The sequence below is a fragment of the Theropithecus gelada genome, chromosome 2, assembly GCF_003255815.1.
Source record: "Theropithecus gelada isolate Dixy chromosome 2, Tgel_1.0, whole genome shotgun sequence".
Taxonomy (NCBI): domain Eukaryota; kingdom Metazoa; phylum Chordata; class Mammalia; order Primates; family Cercopithecidae; genus Theropithecus; species Theropithecus gelada.
The window spans coordinates 15,372,352-15,392,301 of record NC_037669.1 but is presented as its reverse complement, the minus strand read 5'-3'; positions in this window follow the sequence as shown (position 1 = coordinate 15,392,301).

Below are 19,950 nucleotides of genomic sequence, written 5' to 3'. Positions count from 1 at the left end.
TCAATTCCAAAGGTCTTTGAAAAATGGGGTGTTCAGCTTTACTCCATGTAAATTTACTCAGTAACTAGCAGTCATTTTAAGAGCGAACTTCAGTAATGACTGCTGTCTATATTTGCTGAATGGTTGCTGTCTTTTTCTTCAAGTGAACATAACTTCCATTCACAATATGGTTGCTATGTCTCAGAACTGACTTTGATCTAGAAACTGGATAAGGGATTATGGTATTCAAGTGTGGTGGCAGAAAGCATGCTTCTCACTCACTTTTGATCTTTTGTTCTAGTTGCTGTTGTCATTGGAGATGTCCAGCAATATTATTGACTCCATATTTATCTAGCTTCTAGGAACTCCACATGCTATCAGCCATAACCAATGATCCCTGGTTGTCTTTTTAGCTTTGTTGCTCATTATGTACACTAAGGTATTTGGAATATATAAAGAACCTTTATATCTTAGTAATTAAAAATCCCAAATTTTAAAACTGGCTAAAGAATTGGAATAGACATTTCTCTAAAGAATGTATAGAAATGGCCAGTAAACACAAACAAAGGTGTTTGACGTCATTCAGTCTCAGAGGAATGCAAACAAAACTCACAATGAGATAGCACTTCACTCCTACTAGGATAGCTAGAGTCAAAAGCCAGATTTAAAAAATTTTAAGCAAGGATGTGGCAAAATTAAAACCCTCATACACTGCTGGTGAGACTGTAAAATGGTACAGCTGCTTTGGAAAACATTCTAACTGTTTCTCAAATGATTAAATATAGAGTTATTATATAACCTGACAAATGCACTACTAATATATAAACCCAAAAATGAAAACATATGTCTACATAAAAAATTACATAAATGTTTACAAACGCATTATTCTTAAGAGCCAAATGGTAAAAACACCCAAGTGCCCACCAATGGAGGAATACATAAAGAAAATGCATACAGTATGTCAAATGCAAAAATTATATACATCTGTCCATAAAAAGAAACGAATTACTGACACAAGGTAAAATTTGGACAGATCTTAAAAATATTACACAATAATATCACATAATAAAATTACACAAAGTGAAATAAGCCAGTCACAGAAAACCACATATTATATCAATCTATTCATATGAAAATGTTCTTAAGAGAAGAATCTATAGAGATTGAAAATACATTTGTGATTACTTAAAGCAAAGGGATAGAAGACCAGAGAATAGCAGGAATGATAGTAAAAAATTACAGGATTTTAATTTTGATGTGATGAAAATGTTCTAAAATTAACTAGTGATAGTTTCATATCTATAAGCATACTAAAAACAACTAAACTTTTCACATTAAGTGGCTGAAATGTATAGTATATAAACTGTACATTAATAAAGCTCTTTAAAAACAAAGAGAACAATTAAATACAGAGAAAAAGTCGTACTGATTAATTTAAGAAACATTAATAAACTGCTACTTCTGGTCAGGAACGGTGGCTCACACTTGTAACCTCAGGACTTTGGGAGGCCGAGGTGGGTGGATCACCTGAAATCAGGAGTTTGAGACCAGCCTGGTCAACATGGTGAAACCCCGTCTCTACTAAAAGTTCAAAAGTTAGTCTGGCATAGTTGTGCACGCCTGTAATCCCAGCTACTCGGGAGGCTGAGGCAGGAGGATCGCTGGATCCTGGGAGGTGGAGGTTGCAGTGAGCTGAAATGGCACAATTATACTTTGGCCTGGGCAGCCTGGGCAGCAAGAGTGACACTCTATCTCAAAAACAAACAAACAAACAAACAAAAACAAATGAACAACACCAAAAAAAAAACACTGCTACTTTTATGTCTGAAAATTCATGTGAGTTAGGTAGGTGAAAGGTTTGTGTTTTGGCAATTGAAGCACCTGTTCTTTAGTGATGTGGCTTCTTATACCATATGACAGATCATAAAATTAGTTTTGAGGTATGTGGTGTAAGTTTCCAGACAGGGAAAAATATCTGTCCTATTTTAGGATTTTTAAACCTCATTCAGACACAACAGATAGGATTTTTGGAAGAAACATGGAAATGTAGGATAGACAGTTCATACGTTAAATATTGAATTAATGATTTCATTTTAACTTCCGTGGTAAAATTCTTATGGTATATGCCAACACTAAAACATTACTAAAATTAAATCGCATGTGGTGCTGATATAAAATATATCGACATTTGGTATAAAGTATTTTTTATGGACAATGCCCTGAAAGGTCCAATATATCAGTCAAATTATCTCAGCAGTAAATCGTCATGTAAAAGTCAGTATAATTTCAATGAAATTATACCATGAAAAGTATCCAGTAAAGCTTAACAAAATGCTGCATTTTTCTTCTGATTTTCTTAGACCAATCTCATAAACTTGCACAATATTTGTAAACCTAAAATTTACTTGAATTGGTCACCCAGAATCCTGAAATAACCATTTACTTAGGCTTATAATCCATGTTTCACTTTTTATATATTTCTGAATGTAGCAAGCAATAAATATGGTTTAGACATCTCAGAGTAAATGTTTTGTTTTGGGCGGTGGTGGTGTTGTTTGGTGGTTGGCATTATTATTCTTTGTCTTTTATCATTTCAGTTTTGGAGGTTTCTATGACCTGAGATGTCAGTTCAATATTTCTGGTTGTCTTAAATATGAACCTTATTACAATCTGATATCAGTACTTCCTCTCAACTTCCATCGTTACCTTCACTCTTTCCTCTCTTGTCAGTCCTCTGAATCACTTTTTTTTTTTTTTTTTTTTTTACTGATTCTGTGTATCATTTCTAAATTACATTAAGAATTAAGTTTTATTACTCAGATTTATTTATTTACATACCTACATATTGTTTTTTTTTTCTGAAATATAAGCTCCTACAACGTCCTATCTGATTTTTCCTCAATTTACACTCAATTTTCCATTTCCCACAGTGTAATCACAGTGTATTTACCAAACAAATACTATTACTATGTAAACAAATAACCAGAGATAAAAGGAAACTAACTTATAAAGACTGAATAAGGAACAATTATAGAAGTAAAACGTGCAGCTCTATTTCTTATTTTTCAAACTGGAAGTGTAGAAACAAAAGAAAATATAAAATATAATATTAATTTCAAGATAAAACACAAAAGTCAAGTCAATGATTTTGGTGATATTGATTCTTGTTCTCCCATTAGCATCATTTCTAATGTGTTTAAATTAGTCATTGAATCAATCGATCTATTAATTGTCTATCTAGCACCTATTATTGATATATTGAGACTGACCCTACATCTTGACCTACACTTGCCATTCTCCTTCTTTCTACCTTTTAGTCATTTGCAAAATGGTATATCATTGATGTTTTAATCTACATTTTCATGATTTAAAGCAAACTTAAGCATATACAGAATTGTTTGCCATTAAAATTATTACTTATTTGTTGATTTGTAGGATTTTTTTTTGTTGATTTGTAGGATTTTCTCATACTTTTATGCCATTATGTGTCCCTTTTTATAAATAGTTTATTCATATGGATTGGGGGTATTTTTCTAACATGTTTCCCATGTTAGATTGTTATTGCTGATTGCCCATAGTCTATATACGCTCAAGATATTAAATGGATACTAGTTCACTTTCAAATTATACTATACTACTTCCCATGTAGTACAAGTACCACGTGACTTGTATTTCTCCCTCTGGTTACTTAGGACATTGGAATCATTCATTTCTTTTATCCAGGAGATATAACTAAACAACACACTGCTACTATTAATTTTTAATAGTTAAGTTTTAGATTAAGAATAATAGATATACTAAAGAACTTCTGCACAGCAAAAGAAACTACCATCAGAGTGAACAGGCAACCTACAGAACGGGAGAAAATTTTTGCAATCTACTCATTTGACAAAGGGCTAATATCCAGAACCTATAAAGAACTCAAACAAATTTACAAGAAAAAAACAACCCCATCAAAAAGTGGGCAAAGGATATGAACAGACACTTCTCAAAAGAAGACATTTATGCAGCCAACAGACACATGAAAAAATGCTCATCATCACTAGCCATCAGAGAAATGCAAATCAAAACCACAATGAGATACCATCTCACACCAGTTAGAATGGCGATCATTAAAAAGTCAGGAAACAACAGGTGCTGGAGAAGATGTGGAGAAATAGGAATGCTTTTACACTGTTGGTGGGACTGTAAACTAGTTCAACCATTGTGGAAGACAGTGTGGCAATGCCTCAAGGATCTAGAACTAGAAATGCCATTTGATCCAACCATCCCATTAGTGGGTATATACCCAAAGGATTATAAATCATGCTGCCATAAAGACACCTTCCAACATATGTTTATTGTGGCAATGTTCACAATAGCAAAGACTTGGAACCAACCCAAATGTCCATCAATGACAAACTGGATTGAGAAAATGTGGCACATATACACCATGGAATACTATGCAGCCATGAAAACAGAAGAGTTCATGTCCTTTGTAGGGACATGGATGCAGCTGGAAACTATCATTCTCAGCAAACTATCGCAAGAACAGAAAACCAAACACTGCATGTTCTCACTCATAAGTGGGAACTGAACAATGAGAACACTTGGACACAGGAAGGGGAACATAACACACTGGGGCCTATTGTGGGGAGGAGGAAAGGGGGAGAGAGAGCATTAGGAGATATACCTAATGTAAATGATGAGTTAATGGGTGCAACACACCAACATGGCACATGTATACATATGTAACAAACCTGCACGTTGTGCACATGTACCTAGAACTTAAGAGTATAATAAAAAATAAAAATAAAAAATAAATTTAGTCACCATAAAAAAATAGATATACAAATTTTAATTTACTATCATTTATTCCTTCTCTGATGCTCTTTCTTTATATAGGTCTGAGTTTCTGATCTATATTATTTCCATCTTCCTGAAAAACTTCTTTTAATATTTATTGTTGGACATGTCTACTGAGTACCTTTGATTTTATTTTATTTGGGATAGTTTCACTTTCACTTTTGAAGGATAATTTTGCTGGATATGAAAGTCTAGATTGGTGCTTTATGTTTTTTAGTACTTTAAATGTTCCACTTAATTATCTTTTTTCTTTATGGTTTCTGACATAAAAGGCACTGTAATTTTACCTTTGTTTCTCTATTGGTAAGGCATTTATTAATTTTTCTCTTGAGTTATCTCAGATTTTATCTTTGTTTTCTATAGTTTAAATATGATATCCTAAGAAAATATTTTTTAGTTGTTATTTTGTTTAGTGTTCTCTGAGCTACCTGGAATTATGCTTTAGTGGCTCCCAGTAATATTGGAAAGTTCTTGAACAATCTTCAAAGATTTTTTTTTCTGATTTATTCTCTATTTTTTATCCTTTTAGTATTTAAATTATGCGGTATTACACTTTTAGTAACTGCCTCGCTGGAGGGGCCGAGATGGCATAGTAGTAAAAGCTCTGGTCTGCAGCTCCCATCAAGATGAACACAAAAGATGAGTGATTTCTACATTTCCAACTGAGGTACCCAGACTTTCTCATTAGGACTGATGGATGGTGGTTGCAACCCACAGAGAGCAAGGAAAAGCAGGGTGGGGGTGATTGTTCACCAGGGAGCTGCACAGGGCAAAGGGACCTCACTCCTCCAGCCAAGGAGGCAGCGAGGGATTGTGCTACCCACCTGTGGCACTTTGCTTTTCCCACGGATTTTTGATACCTGTGGATCAGGTATGTGAACCTACACCAGCAGGGCCTTGAGCCTCAAGCACAAAAGTGGGCAGACCCACAGCAGCTGCTCTGGTCAGTGGCCATTTGGGCAGGCACTGAGCTACAGGAGTTTTTACATACTATGGCGGGCCCTGGAACTTCAAAGGGAAGGAGACCCATCCATTCTTGTGGAAAGTGGGCTGAAGCCAGGGAACCAAGCAACTTTGCTCAGCAGGTCCCACTCCCATGGATCCCTGCAAGTTTAAGACACACTGGCTTGGAATCCCTGCTGGCCAGCCCAGCAGTCTGGAGTCTGCCTAAGATGACTGAGTTCCCAGGAAGAAGGGCCATCACCATTACTGTGGATCTAGTCAGCATTTTCCCCTGCCAGTGCTAGGGAGGCTGGATGGTTTGGACTGGGCAGTATTCCCCACAGTGCAGCACAGGGTCTGTGGCAGATAATGGCCAGACTATTTTTTAGGTGGTACCCAGATCCATCCCTCCTTACTGAGAAGGGCCTTCCTGCAGGAATTCCAGCAACCCCTGCCAGGGGTTTACCAACAGAACCTTCATCTCCCTAGGACAGAGCACCTGGCAATAAGAGAGGCTATGATCTCAGGTTCAGTGGACTTAATCTTTCCTGCTTGCTGGCTCTGAAGGGTGAAGGCAATCTGGGTGAGCGAGATACCCCCAGTGCATTGCACCAGCTTTGCTAAGAGGCAGCCAGACTGCTTCCTGAAGTGGGTCCCTGATCCCGTGCCTTCTGACTGGGTTAGACCTCCAAAGAGAGGTTGCCAGACACCTCATACAGGACAGTTCCTGCTGGCATGAGGTTGGTACCCCTCTGGGATAAAGCTTCCATAAAGGGGGACAGGCAGCAATGTTTGCTGTTCTGCAGCCTACACTGGTGATACCCAGGCATGCAGGGTCTGGAGTGGACCCCCAGCAAACAGCAACAGACCTACAGAAGAGGGGCCTGACTGTTAGAAGAAAATCAAACAAAGAGAAAGCACCAACAACAAAATCAACAAAAAAGACCACAAAAACTGCATCCAAAGGTCAACAGCCTTAAAGATTAAAGGTAGATAAAGACATAAAGATGAGGAAAAAACACTGAAAATTCCAAAAACCAGAAGGCCTCTTTTCCTCCAAATGATCGCAACACCACTCCAACAAGGGAACAGAACTGGGCTGATGCTGAGATGGATGAAGTGACAGAAGTAGGCTTCAGAAAGTGGGTAATAACAAACTTTGCTGAGTTAAAGGATTGTGTTCTAACCCAATGCAAAAAATCTAAGAACCACGATAAAAGATTATAGCAGCTGTTAATCAGAATAGCCAGTTTAGAGAGGAACATAAATGACTTGATGAAGCTGGAAAACACAACACAAGATCTTCACAATGCAACTGTAAGTATCAATAGCTGAATCAACCAGATGGAAGAAAGACTATCAGAACTTGAAGACTCTCTTGCTGAAATAAGGCAGGCTGACAAGTACACAGACTAACAACACCATGAAGCAATTTCATTAACAAATCTGCAAAATTAACCAGCTGGCCTCATGATGATAGGATCAAATTCACATATAACAATATTAATCCTAAATGTAAATGGGTCAAATGCCCCAATTAAAAAACACAGAATGGCAAGCTGGATAAAAAGACAAGACCCATCTGTGTGCTGTATTCAAGAGCCATATCTCACTTGCGATGACGCACACATAGCTCAAAATAAAGAAATAGAAGAAAATTTATCAAGCAAATGAAAAGCAGAAAGAAACTGGGTTGCAATCCTACTTTCTGACAAAATAGACTTTAAACCAAAAAAACATCAAAAAAGACAAAGAAGGGCATTACATAATGGTAAAGGATTCAATTCAGCAAGAAGATCTAACTATTTTAAATTTGCAGGCACCCAATACAAGAACACCCAGATTCATAAAAAAAAGTTCTTAAAGACCTACAAAGAGAGATAGATCCCCACACAATAATAGTGAGTGACTTTAATACTCCAATTTCAGTATTAGACAGATCATCAAGACAGAAAGTTAACAAAGATATTCAGGATTTGAACTCAGCTCTGGACCAAGTGGACCTGAAAGATATCTGCAGAACTCTCCACCCTAAATCAACAGAATATACATTTTTCTTGGTGCCACATTGCTCCTAATCTCAAATTGATCATATAATTAGGAGTAAAACTCCTCAGCAAATAGAAAACAAAATAACTAAAATCATAACAAATAGTCTCTCAGACTACAGCACAATCAAATTAGAGCTCAAGATTAAGAAACCCACTCAAAACCACACAAATACATGAAAATTGAAAAACCTGCTCCTGAATGACTTCTGGGTAAATAAAATTAAGGCAGAAATAACTCAAAAAACTTCTTTGAAACTAATGAGCACAAAGAGGAAACATACCAGGATCTCTGGGACACAGCTAAAGCAGTGTTAAGAGGGAGATTTATAGCAATAAATGCCCACATCAAAAAGCTACAAAAATCTCAAACTGACACCCTAATATCACAAATAAAAGAACTGGAGAACCAAGAGCAAACGAACTGCAGATCTGGCAGAAGACAAGAAATAACGAAGCTCAGAGTGGAGCTGAAGGAGATAGAGACACTAAAAACTCTTAAAAAAATTAACAAATTCAGGAGTTTTTTTTTTTTTTTTTGTAAAAAAATAAAATAAAATAGACTACTAGCTAGACTAATAAAGAAGAAAATAGAGAAGATTCAAATAAACACAATCAGAAATGATAAGGGGGATACTACCACTGATCCCACAGAAATACAAACAACCATCAGAGAATCCTATATATACCTCCATGAAAATAAACTGGAAAATCTAGAAGAAATGGCTAAATTCCTGGGCATGTACACCCTCCCAAGACTGAACCAGGAAGAAGTTGTATCCTTGAATAGACCAATAATAAGTTCTGAAGTTGAGGCAGTAATAAATGATCTACCAACCGAAAAAAAATAATAATAATAAAAAAAAAAGCCCAAGACCAGATGGATTTATAGCTGAATTCTACCACCAGCTATGAATTCTATACCAGGTATGAAGAGGAGCTGGTACCACTTCTGATACTAGTTCAAACAACTGAAAAGAAGGGATTCCTAAGAAAACTTCAGACTAGTATCCCTGATGAACATTGATGTGAAAATCATCAGTAAAACACTGGTAAACTGAATCCAGCAGCATATCACAAAGCTTGTCCACCACGATCAAGTTGGCTTCATCCTTGGGATGCAAGGCTGGTTCAATATACACAGATCAATAAGCATAATTCATCACATAAATAGAAATAAAGACAAAAACCACATTATTATCTCAAAAGATGTGGAAAACATCTTTGATAAAATTCAACATCCCTTCATGTTAAAAAGTCTCAATAAACTAGGAATTGAAGGAATATATTTCAAAATAATAAGAGCCATTTATGACAAACACAAAGCCAATATCATACTGAATGGGCAAAAGCTGGAAGCATTCCCTTTGAAATCTAGCACAAGGCAAGGAGGCTCTCTCTCACCACTCTTATTCAATAGAGTATTGGAAGTTCTGGCCAGGGCAATCAGACAAGAGAAATAAATAAAGGGTATTCAAACAGAAAGACAAGAAGTAGAATGACATGATCCTATATCTAGAAAACCCCATTGATTTGGCCCAAAAGATTCCTAAGCTAATAACCAACTTCAGCAAAGTCTCAGGATACAAAATCAACGTGCAGAAATCACAAGCATTCCGATACACCAACAACACACAAGGCAAGTGCCAAATCAAGAATGAACTCACCGTCGGGCACAGTGACTCATGCCTGTAATCCCAGCACTTTGGGAGGCCAAGGTGGGCAGATCACCTGAGGTTAGGAGTTTGAGACCAGCCTGGCCAACATGGCGAAACCCCGTCTCTACTAAAAATATAAAAAATTAGCCAGGCATGGTGGTGCGTGCTTGTAATCGCAGCTACTCAGAAGGCTGAGACAGGAGAATTGCTTGAACCTGGCAGGCAGAGGTTGCAGCCAGCCGAGATCATGCCACTGCACTCCAGTCTGGGCAACAAGAGCAAAACTTTGTCTCAAAAAAAAAAAAAGTATAAACTCATATTCACAATTATCACAAAGAGAATAAAATACCTAGAAATACAGCTAACAAGAGAAGCGAAGAACCTCTTCATGAAGAACTACAAATCACTACTCAAGGAAATCAAAGAAGATAAAAGCAGATGGAAAAATATTCCATGTTCATAGATAGGAAGAATCAATATGAAAATGGCCATACTGCCCAAAGTAAATTATAGATTCAGTACTATCACCATTAAATTACGTATAACATTCTTCACAGAATTAAAAAAAAAAACTATATTAAAATTCATATGGAAGCAAAAAAGAGCTCATATAGCCAGGACAACCCTAAGCCAATGAACAAAGGTAGAGGAATTATGCCACCTGACTTCAAACTGTATTGCAAGGCTACAGTAACCAAAAAAGCATAGTATTGGTACAACAACAGCAGACAGACCAATGGAATAGACTAGAAAACCAATAAAGAAAACTTAACATCTATAACCATCTGATCTTCAACAAACCTAGCAAAAACAAGCAATGGGGAGAGGATTCCCTAGATAACAAATGGTGCTGGTAGAACTGGCTAGTCATACGCAGAAAATTGAAACTGGACCTCTTCCTTATATCTTATACAAAAATGAACTCAAGATGGAATAAATACTTAAATGGAAAACCCCAAATTATAAAAACCCAAGAAGAAAATTTAGGCAATACCATTCAGGACATAAGCATGGACAAAGACTGTATGATGAAATTGCCAAAAGTAATTGCAACAAAAGGAAAAATTTACGAATGGGATCTAATTAAACTAAAGAGGTTCTGCTCGGCAAAACTATCATCAAAGCAAACAGAGAGCCTACAGAATGGGAGAAAAATTTTGCAATCTATCCATCTGACAAAGGTCTAATATCTAGACTCTACAAAGAACTTAAACAAATTTACAAGGAAAAAACAACCCCATTAAAAGTGGGCAAAGGACATGAACAGACACTTCTAAAAGAAGACATTTATGCGGCCATGAAGAAAAGCTCAATATTACTGATCATTAGAGAAATGCAAATCAAAACCACAACGAGATATCATCTCATACCAGGCATTATGGTGATTATTAATAAAGTTAAGAAACAACAGATGCTGGCAAGGTTGCAGAATAATAGGAACAATTTTACAATGTGGGAATGTAAATTAGTCCAACCATTGTGGAAGACAATGTGGAAATTCCTCAAATATTTAGAACTGGAAATACCATTTGACCCAGCAATCTCATTACTGGATATATACCCAGGGGAATATAAATAATCCTGTTACAAAGATACATACACACGTATGTTCATTGCAGCACTAATAGACTGGATAAAGAAAAAATAAAGAAAATGCGGTACATATGCACTATGGACTACTATATAGCCATACAAAGAAATGAGATTATGTCCTTTTCAGGGACATAGATGAAGCTAGAAGTCATTGTATTCAGCAGACTAATGTAGGAACAGAATACAAAACACTGCATGTTCTCACTTATAAGTGAACCTGAACAATGAGAACACACGGACACAGGGAGGGAACAACACACACTGGGGCCTGTTGCAGGAGGGCAGGGGTCAGAGAGCATTAGGAAAAATAGCTAATGCATGCTGGGCTTAATACCTACGTGATGGGCTGATAGGTGCAGCAAACCACCATGGCATGCATTTACTTATGCAACAAACCTGCATATCTTGCACATGTACACAGAACTTAAAAAATAATAATACAAAAGAAACTGCCTCACAGATCTTGGATGTTTTGTTTTGTGGTTTTTTATTATTTGATATTATTATTCTTTTCTTCTTTTTATGTTTCAGTTTTGGAAGTATCCATTGACCTATTTTTAATCTCATTGACTCTTCCTTGGTCATGTCCAGTTGCCCGATGACCACTTTGAAGGCTTTCTTCATTGCTCTAACAAGATTTTTTATTTCTGTCATTTCCTTTTGATTTTTTCTTAGAGTTCTATTTCTCTGCATACATTATTTGTCTGTTCCTGACACATTACCATGTTAATCATGGCTATATTAGATTATTTGATAATTCCAACGTTTGTGTCATGTCTGATTGTAGTCCTGATATTCACCTCTGCCTCTTGCATTTTCCTTGCCTTTAAACATGTCTTATATAATTTTTGTTGTTGAAATCAATACATGATGTATTAGGTAATAAGATTTGAGTTAATTTCAAGATACTGTGTTTAACTATTTTTAAAAATCTATCCTATTGGGACCTTTAACATAGTATGTCATCTTATATTCAAGTTTTTTTTTGGAAAATTTCTTAGAAATGTTTATTTCTGTATCTGTTTTCTGTCTCTATCTTGGAAACTTATAAAATGGCTTTTCACTATATCTACTTGTTTCTTAAACATTATCATTTATTTATTTCTCATAACTTTATTGGTTATTGGTACCTTCCATTAAAATTTTATGTTTGTTGGCTATTCTATTTATCCAACCTCTTGAATTATTTATTTTCATGTAGTTTAATCACATTATTCCCATTGTTCAGGAGAACATCTATTATCTTTTATCTCTTTGAGATGAAAGACAGCCCTTAGTTTTATCCTTCTTGGTTACTCTAGAAAGAAAGAGTTGTCCGGGTGCGGTGGCTCACACGCCTGTAATCCCAGCTACTGGGGAGGCTGAGGCTGGAGAATCACTTGAACCTGGGAGGAAGAGGTTGCAGTGAGCCCAAATAGCACCGCTGCACTCCAGCCTGGGCTACAGAGTGAGACTCCATCTCAAATAAAAACGAAAGAGGAGTTGAAGAATTCCAAGGTAGAGTATTTCCATATGAGAGTCCCAGTGAGGTGAATTGCCTCTTGAAACCGCCAGCCAGATTCACTTGGCCATTATTATTTATCCTCTGAATAATTACAGAGAACTCAGTGGAAGCCACATATTCTTCCATATATGGACAACTCTGTAAAGTACTCCTCTAAAGCATTCTCAATTATGGATCAAACCTTTTCCACACTGGCTGTAATTTCCTTCAGATAGGGATAAAAGTCTCCTCTCTTTCAGCAGTTCCTTATCTCAAATTAGTATCATCTTTTCAGACTCATACACTTCTATCTTACTTCTGTTCATAGCCATGTTTGTGTAGCCTGACCTAATTTTTCATCTTTCTGGGTAACCAGATAATTTAACCACTGATTCCTTATAAATCTACTTGCATAATTTTTATACTCAAATTGAAAGCAATTCACAAAGCAGATGATAAAATCTTATAAATTATTTAAAATATTCAAATGCACACGAGTCCTACAACTTGAAGGGAAAAACGTTTAGTATACAATATATTTTTAACAGATAGAAAAATCTCAGCTATAAGATTAAAAACATATTCATATATTCTAAGTAAAACACCAAACATCAAACAGAAATTTTAAACAATCAAATTTGGAATGTTTCTATTGCTTAACACATTGCTATTTAAATTTTTTTGAAAAACTATTCCTAGCTATTATATTATCAACACAATCAATTTTAAATGAAATAAAAAATAGTAGCATAGTTGGAAGAGAATTAAATGTGTTTTAAAGCAGTGATGTTCTTTTTATGATTTTATTTCAGGTAATTTTCTCTTCTCAGATTGTGACTGCATTAAAGCAGAATATGTCAGTTTCACACAAAGTTTGTCAGTGAGCCACAGTAAAACATGAGTGTGATGCACAACAGATGGTAATATAATGGCTTGTTTAATTATTTCCATTGAGTACAACTTTTCAAAATGTAAAATAGTCACAGAGAAGAATAAAAATAAAACAAAACCATTTCAGAAAGAAAACTGATACTATTAGGTAAGTCAATTTAGTTTTTAAATATGGGCAAAATTATTAATTATTAATTGCTTCAATCTGAGGAAAATAAGTAATCAAAAACAGTAATGTAAAATCCACTTTAGTGCGGATATTACCTTCCATCCAAAGTCGGGGAAAATACAGTTAGAAAATCATTTAAAACACAAAGTTAAATAAATAATTCTCAAATAATCTGAATATGTAATTTTTAACAAATCTCTATAGCAGTTTATTTTGACAGACACATTAAAGACCGAATTTATAATTGAGAGTAACATAAACATTTAATTGGTATAGCTTCTGGTGAATATAGAATACAGAAATCCAAAATTATTTTAACTTTATTATTGTTGCCAGTTTCTGCAATATACAATAAAAAAACCAAAAATTTTGCCCTTTAAATATATACAAATATTTTCCAATATTATTTAAATAATTATGTTGACATTGCTATATTTTTTTACATTCTCATATATTCTATAATTTTTAATGTTTTAATGTTTTAATTGCAAATTGACAAATCATAGTTGTATATACAAATAGATGGTACAACGTGATGTTATGATTTATGAATATAAATTGGAATAATTAAATCTAGCTAATTGACATACCCATCAGTTACAATTATTTATATTCATGATTTTCCGTCCATGTGTTATGTTTTTAAAAAATATATACTATTTCAGAGAATGAAAACATAAGAGGGCACCATATTTTGGCCTCTTGCGTTAACAGTAAAGGCATTAAAAAAGGGCAGAAAATTGCATATTTGAATGAGGATGCAGTTTAACCTAAGTATGATAGGCATATTACTAAGCACTTTTCATATGCAAACTAATTTAATCTTCATTACCTCACTCACAAATAGATCTTATTTTCTTCTTACAGAGATAGCACTAAGACTCAGATGGATTGAATATTTCACTTTATGCAAATGGCAGAAAAATATGATAATCAGAATTTATGATAAATGCTTCAGTCAACAGGTTTTTACAAGAAGACATTCTAGAGAAACTAGAGTGAGCCTGTTGAAGCTGGAGAAATATCCAAATAGAAAAAAGAAGTTCATGATTTAGAGATTATTTTGTGAAGTCAAATTTGTGTAAATTTTTTTTTTTTTTTTTTTTTATATATGTATTTGAGACGGAGTCTTGTTCTGGAGCGCAGTGGCGCGATCTCAGCTCTCTGTGAGCTCCATCTCCCAGGTTCACACCATTCGCCTGCCTCAGCCTCCCGAGTAGCTGGGACTACAGGCCCCCCGCCACCATACCTGGCTCATTTTTTTGTATTTTTAGTAGAGATGGGGTTTCACCGTGTTAGACAGGATGGTCTCGATCTCCTGACCTCGTGATCCACCTGCCTCAGCCTCCAAAAGTGCTGGGATTATAGGCGTGAGCCACTGCACCCTGACTCTGTAAATTTTTTATACGATGCCTACTTCTCTGAATCTAGACTTTGAATATACATGAAAATCATGAAACTTTATTATTGACTCCTTATAAATCTCTCCTTTAAAAATAAATACTAAAGGATTTCTTATTCTTCATCTTTTTCTGTTGGAAAATATATAAAATTTAAATATTGAACAAATATATGTTAAAAAAATAAAATGGTAATTCAAATATCTTCCAAAGTAAGTGCTTCAGCACTTCGTTATCCACATAGGGGAGTATATGCAGTACGTTAATTTCCCACCTCATAAATAATCAAAATAAGAGTGCATTAATTGTGATCCCAGATCCACTTGAATTTTAAGAAATTCTATAATATTTCCATAAGATAAATTTACTTAAGAGGGCAATAGGCTAAATTATCAGAAGCTCTTTTTAGTAAGATGACAGTAATAAATCTGCAACTCGAAATCTTGACTTTTGAATTTTAGTTGATTTGTCATGTTAGTCACAGATGCTGACTGAGGAACCAATCTGGAAAATAAACTTCATGAACCTAGAAGTTTTATTTTTTGATAAGGGATTATAAGAAATAAAAGGTACAAAATTATCATAGTGAAGCATGCAAAAATATATTGTCTATTTAGTGTAACATAATGAGTAGTCAATACATTTTTATTCTTTTTATATTTTTATTACTGTAACATAGATGGTATACTATACAAACAATCTCACAAAACTGAAGCTTGGGTTACTATGATGTGGGTAAACCATTTAGTTTCTCTAAATCGAATTGAATATTAACAGTGAGGCCAACCTAGAACTCAATGCGCTGAATAGCTGGATAATGAAGCAATAAGTAAACCAAAAGGCAGAGAGTACTAGGTTTAGGAGAATTGATTGGTTTTTGCTACTTACAATCAGAGTATACTCAGTCTAGTTATATAATTTTTCTCAAATTTAATATGAATGAAAATAATTTTCCACAGTTTTGTTGAAAATATTACATATCATGTGCTTGCTAAAAACTATGGCACATAGTGTGTAGTCAATAAAAAGTAACTACAGTCATGCACTGTGTAATGATGCTTTGGTCAATAATGGGCCATATATATGAATGGGAACACATAGCTTAAAAAGCAAGAGAAAAGCAAACTGCAGGAAAAGAAAAAGAAAAACTCTCAAGAAAATTCACAGTGAAGAGTTTAGCAGAAGCTTTTGCAGACCTCAACAAGCACCTTAAAAATTGAATATATGGTCCTAACACTGAAAAATGTTCATCACTAGAGAGGAGCATACAGGGCACATTATCTGTTTACAAGCAAATCTATGATGAAAAATAGAATTAAACCAAGAAAAACAGTAGGAACATATTTCTGAAGAGTACACCTTTTATCTTTTAACTTTCATTTTTGGTCTGGGGAACATGAGAAGGTTTGTAAACTTGTGTCTCAGGCATTTGTTGTACATATTATTACACCACTCAGGTATTAAGCCCAGTACTCAATATTTAGCTTTTCTGTTCCTTTCCCTCTTCCCATCCTCCACTCTCAAGTAGACTCCATTTTTTGTTGTTCTCATCTTTGTGTTCATGAGTTCTCATCATTTAGCTCCAACTTATGAGTAAAAACATGTGCTATTTGTTTTTCTGTTACTGTATTAGTTTGCTAAGGATACCAGCCCCTAGCTCCATCCATGTTTCCACAAAATACATGACCTTGTTTTTTGCATGACTGCATAGTGCTCCATGCTGTACATGTAACACATTTTCTTTATCCAGTCTGTCATTGATCGGCATTTAGGTTGATGCCATGTCTTTTCTATTGTGAATAGTGTAGCAATGAACATTCACATGGATCATTCTACCATAAAAGCTACACCTTCTTAAGAAGAGTTTTAGGTAGCTCTTTCATGAGGTTTTTCAAAAGGAAGCATTGCTATGAGCAGAGATGGCTGCTCCATGCATGTTACTGCCTCTGAAGACCTTCCTGTGGAACAAGATGTGGAGGTGGAAGACAGTGATATTGATGATTTTGACCCCGTGTATGTCTAGGCTGATATGTGTGCCTGTGTCTTAGTTTTTAATAAAATACTTTAAAAATTAAAAAAAATAGGAAAAAAATATAAGTATATAAATATGAAAATATAACTGTAAAACTATGCAAGGTGTTTGCATTTTAATCTAAATGTTATTACAAGAGCCAATTTTTTTAACCATTTAAAAATTTATAAAGTATAAAAGCTACAGTGGACTAAAGTTAATTTATTATTGAAATAAAATTTTCAAATAAATTTAGAGTGTCCTAAGTGTACAGTGTTTATAAAATATACAGGAGTGTACAGGAATGTCCTTGGCCTTCACATTTACTCACTGACTCATTCAGAGCAACTTAACCACAAATGGAGCCCTGCAAGACCCATGTGTGGTAAGTGTCCTATACAGGTGAACCATGTATTATGTTTTATGCTAATTTTGAGACAATGTCTTGCTCTGTTTCCCAGGCTGGAGTGGCATGATTATAGCTCACTATAACCTAGAACTCCTGTGCTCAAACAGTCTTCCCACCGCAGCCTCTCAAATAGCTGAGATTATAGGTGCATGCCATTATGCCCAGCTATTTATTTTGTAGAGAAAAAATCTTGCTATGTTGCTCAGGCTGGTCTTGAACTCCAGGCCTCAAGCAATCCTGTTACCTTGGTTTCCCAAAGTGCTGGGTTTCCTGGCATGAGTTACTGCACTGGGCTTTCTACTCTATTTTTACTGTACCTTTTCTATGTTGAGAGATGTTTAGATAGACAATAATTACCCTTAGTCCATTTTCATGCTGATGATAAAGACATACCCGAGACTGGGTAATTTACAATGCAAAAGAGGTTTAATGGACTTACAGTTCCACTTGGCTGGGGAAGTCTTACAATTATGGAGGAAGAGCAAGGCACATCTTACATGGCAGCAGGCAAAAGAGAATGAGGGCCAAGCAAAAGGGGAAACCCCTCATAAAATCATCAGATCTCATGAGACTTACTCACTACAATAACAGTACGGGGAAAACTGCCCCTGTGATTCAATTATCTCCCACTGGGTCCATTCCACAACATGTGGGAATTATAGAAGCTGCAATTCAAGGTAAGATTTGAGTGTGGACACAGCCAAACCATATAAAGGCTATACCACATTACCTATGTATGTATTAGTCTATACCATCTAAATTTGTGTAAGTCCACTCTATGATGTTAGCACAACAATGAAATCACATAATGACACATTTCTCAGAACACATCCCTACGGTTAAGTGACATATAACTGTATCATAATTATACACTCAGGTTAAAAATGCATGTGAGCATGTAATTCTGTTAGGAACGTAACTAGGAGTGCGATTACTGGGCTACCAAATAGAGGTCATTTCAGACAGTAAATGAATAAACATTTTTTTAAATATTTGGATAAAATGGTTTTTTTTTCAAGATATTGTACCAATTTATAGTCCAATTTGCAGGGTATGGGAGTGCCTGTTGTGATAATCCTTGCCAATACTTAGTATCAAAGTATTTATTTTACCTTTTCTGAAGAAAAATAAAAGAAAGAAAATTAATATCACCATTAAAAGATAGGCAGAGATACCTTTTTGACATTTAAAAATTCATATTTTCAAATTTACTAATAAATTTGGATATTATTTTACATGCAAATTGGTTAAGTTATACTTGATCATAAATCAAGTTATCATATATGCATTGATCTATCTTTGCCCAATAGCACACTATCTTTATTACTGAAAGTGGATAAAAGGGCTTGATACGCAATAGAACAAGTCCTTCCGTCTTTATTTTTTAAAGAAGTGTCATGCCAGGTCGGGTGCAGTGGCTCATGCCTGTAATCCCAGCACTTTGGGAGGCCTAGGCAAGTGTATCACCTGAGATCAGGAGTTTGAGACCAGCCTGGCCAACGTGGTAAAACCCGGTCTCTACTAAAAATACAAAAATTAGCCAGACGTGGTGGCAATGCCTGTAATCCCAACTACTTGGGAGACTGAGGCAGGAGAATTGCTCGAACACGGAAGACAGAGATTGCAGTGAGCTGAGATCACGCTATTGTACTCCTGCCTGGGCAACAGAGCGAGACTCCATCTCAAAAAAAAAAAAGTGTCATGCCTACAGTCGGCCTTTGCATTTCTTTATACAAACTAGAATCAGCTCATCAATTTCTACAAAAGAAACAATATATACAGTTATTAAAAATGAAAATAAGTATTGGGATTGTCAATGAAATTGCACTGAAACAAACCATAAATACATTTTCAGCAAATTGTCATTTTTACAATAACTTTTCCAAAAAATGTTTATGCTATATATGAATATTTATTTAGATCTTTCTAAGATTTTCTCACTTTGTTGTTTCATTGCTTTCCACATAGAGATATTAAGACAGTTTTTCTTTGAATTATTCTTAAGTATTTGATTTGTTATGTTATATTAAATCATGTTTTAGCTATTGTTTTCTAATGGTTTCATCTCTAGTTATCTTCCTAGCTATGCAATATATTTCGTCTATATATCTATATAGAAAAGCAGAATTACATATTAATTTTAAAAATTCATATGAGATATTTAAAAAATGTATATACAATCATATAATTTTACAAAAGGTGATATTTGTTTTTTTTTTTTATTTCCCATTGAATTATTATTACTTTTCTCCTAATGCCATTGATAGGCTCTATAAGACAATGTTAAATTGAATTGTTAATAGTGGGGCTATTATTGGTTTTTAAAACCTCATTTAAAAATGAACCCTTTCAGCATTTCACTATTAAATTGTATGTTTTTTTATAGGTTTTTGTAGACACTCTTTACTTGGCTGTGACTTTTCTTCTAATTTCCAGTTTTCAAAAAGCTTTTACCTTTAGATGGTATTTTAATTCTATCTATTTTATCATTTTGTCAATTTTTCTGCATCTGTTGTGATCGT